The sequence below is a fragment of the Rhinolophus ferrumequinum genome, chromosome 12 (assembly GCF_004115265.2).
Source record: "Rhinolophus ferrumequinum isolate MPI-CBG mRhiFer1 chromosome 12, mRhiFer1_v1.p, whole genome shotgun sequence".
NCBI lineage: Eukaryota > Metazoa > Chordata > Mammalia > Chiroptera > Rhinolophidae > Rhinolophus > Rhinolophus ferrumequinum.
In genome coordinates this window covers 57,336,269-57,339,523 of record NC_046295.1, presented here as the reverse complement: position 1 = coordinate 57,339,523, position 3,255 = coordinate 57,336,269, and the positions used below count along the sequence as shown (strand labels likewise).

General features: G+C 41.0%; 1 pseudogene; it reads left to right on the top strand.

The window, feature by feature from the left end:
- Positions 1 to 858: 858 nt before the first annotated feature.
- LOC117031541 (zinc finger MYND domain-containing protein 11-like) lies at positions 859 to 2,608 on the top strand (annotated as a pseudogene).
- Positions 2,609 to 3,255: the final 647 nt, after the last annotated feature.

The following is a 3,255-nucleotide window of genomic DNA, read 5'->3' as shown; positions in this document are numbered from 1 at the left end:
TATGAAGAACATTAAAAATAAAAAGGGTACATAAATATCAATGCAGCCCAGAGTAATAAATAATGTGCTGATTTTGTGCAAGAAAAAAGGGAAAGGTTCTATATGCCCATTTGTTTATTTCTTTTAAGCAAAAGAAACATATAAAGGATAAGAAACTTAGGGAAATGGTCACCTGTAGGGGATGAGTGAGGAAAAGGGTGGAGGCATAAGGAGTAGCGATATATCCTTTTATACAGCTTTGATTCTGAAAATGTTAATATTTCACAAATTCTACAACTAAGTCAAAAAGATTAAAAATATAAACCCTCCATTTTTTAGAATACAAAAAGAAACTTAAAAGCTTATCATTTATCTGTTAGTAAGTTAATAACTACACAACATCGTCGTTATTAAGCCAACTAACACAACACAGTAACACACATATATACTCTGACTGTGGACCTTAAGTGGAATATATTCTAAGGACAAAAATAATTCAAAGAGTTCTTAGGCTTCAGGAGGTTGTTGTGGATAGTGGTATTGTTATAGTAATTCTGAAGTTGTTTTACGAGTATTTTAGGAGTAAGCAAATGACTCAATGTATTGCTGTTGGGAGGCTCGGTTCCCACTGAGGAAGAATGAATTATCAATAAGAAATGTAAGGGGAGGCTGGCAGCGAGCGACGCCCAGCACACACACCACCGTGTGAGCGGCGCCTATATGGAACCAGAAGCAAATGCCAATATTGACCGTAGTACAAAAATGTTGCTTTTTTTTTTTTTTTTTACAAATAAAAGGCAAGACCCTCCACCAGCAAAAACATTCTGACTCGCTTTGTTGCAGTAGTCTGGAACCAAACACACAATCTCTCTGAGGTTTATGTCTCAAGTGCACAGTATGCATCCAAAAGATACCACCTGTCAGCTGAGCTCAGCTGTGAAAGACAGTCTTACTGTTGAAACTCTCACTGCGGGCTGCAAAGGTTCAAAGTCTGGAATTGAACAAAAAAGGATATTGGTTGCCAGGAGATGAGATGGATTGGTAAACAGAAAATCATGAATGCCATTGGCATGGAGAGGTGATCATATGTGACCTGGGGTTTTGTGTGCATCATTCCAAGCGTTTGTCTGATGACCACAGGCTTACAGACAGCAGTAGTTACTGGCAGCACCCAATTTGCAGGAGCATCAAGAAGAAAATTACAAACAAACAGGAGCTGAGCAAATACCTGAGGTTCATCATCTCTGGCATGAAGGAGAGGACTAGAACTTAATGGAAAGGAGAAGGACAGCAAACACCCGACATACTGGAGGCTGGTGCGCCCAGCAGTCAATGTCCCCGCCATCCAGGAGAAAGTGAATGAAGGGAAATCCCGAAGTTACGAAGCGTTCAAAGCTGATGCTCAGCTACTTCTCCACAACACAGTGATTTTCTGTAGAGCAAACAGTGAGCGAGCTGACATAGCAAGGGTGCTGTGTAAAGCCACCTGTTATGAGCTGGGTGAACTACAGCTTTGCAAGAATTGCTTCCATTTGTCAAATGCTCATCCTGACAACTAGTTCTGCTCTCCTTTGTACCTAATCATGAGCTGGTTTGGGCTAAAATGAAAGGTTTGGGATTCTGGCCAGCCAGAGTCATATAGAAAGAGGACAATCCTGTTGACATCCTCTTCTCCATCACCACCACCAAAGGGTTTGGATTCCTTCAGAAAACATACAGGACACCATAGTCAGGGTCCATCGGCTGCATGTTAAGTGCAGTCTGGGCTGGGAAAAGGCTTGTGATGAACTGGAACTGCATGAACACTTCCTTCGTGAAGGAAGATTTTGGAAGTCGAAGAATGAGGACCATAGGGAGGACGAGGTGGAATACAGTATCTCCTCTACCAGCAGCTAAAGGTCACTCAAGCACCAAGAGCAAAGAAAGGATGACGTAATCGAAGTGTGGAACCCAAAAAAGAAGAATCAGAGCCTGAAACTGAAGCGCTCGGCTCCAGCCAGGAAATCCCCACTATGTCTCAAGCCCACGGGAAAAACTTCTGTGTCAACTCAGACCAAGAAGTGAAGTGCCTCTTCACCAAGGATGCTGCATGGGAGCACCCAGAAGGCCAGTGACGGAGTGTCAGCGCCTGTGCCAGTGACAGAGTGTCAGCCCCTTGTCGTACAAGTACATCAAAAGTTTCAATGACTTGAAAGACCAAATAAAGTCTGATCACAAGCGAGAACTGAAAGAGTTGTATTAGAAGCCCTGGAAAAGCTGCATTCTGAAATGGAAGAAAAGACAAGCTGTAAATAAAGCCATGGCAAACATGCATGGTGAGACACACAGACCATGTAAGCAAGTAAAGGACATATGGAAAGAGGAGTTTGTGGAAGACGTCAGGAAGGCCACAGCACAGCACAAACAGCTCATTTATCAGACTAAGAGGCAGTGGTGCTACAACCGTGAGGAGGTGGCCCTGTACCACTTCTGCTGGGACCCTTCCTGCTACTCCATCAGGTACCCGCAGGAGCACTGGCACGCCGAGCAGAGTGCACCTGCCACTGGAAAAGATGAGATGGGCCCTTGCTGGAGAATCGCCAACGATTACTCTTCTCAGATGCAATGGGTTTTGTTTCCAAGAAGCTAAAATTGTTAAGAATTTGCTTCCCATTTTGCATCAGCCTTTGAACACTTTTTGTGAAGAAAGTTTGCACAGTACTTTGAATCTTTCGTAAATGTTCCTCTGGAGTCTTCAGGGGGTAAAGGTAACATCAGTGGAGGGTATTATTTTAAATAAAATTTAATTGAGAATCTGTTGCATTTACAGCAAATTTTAAAACATGTTTAGGTTTTACAGAGATTTTAACCTTTAGCAACAGATCTTTAAAAAAAAAAACAGGTGAATACAAGTGAGTTTAACACATAAACACTTAAAATAAATCTGAATGTAAGAACTACAGAACTGTTTCAGAAATAAAACATATTACCTTGATGGGAAATGTTTTAAAAACTAAGAAATGTAAAATGAGGAGGAAACTGTGATATTGGATTTGAATTGGAGATATGGGTGTGAATTCATGAATATATATACTACATATTTTTTTCACTGAAGGTCTAGAAGCATTGATATCCAACTAGCACCATTCCCTACTGAACTAAGTCCTTGGGGAATATTCAATTCTAGGTCTGAGACAGGAAAAGTATAATACTAATTTAATATATAGTTTTGTTCCAGAAAGTAAGGAAGAGTTTAAAGACTAGTGGAATTATGTAAAAATGAAACAGAACCGAACT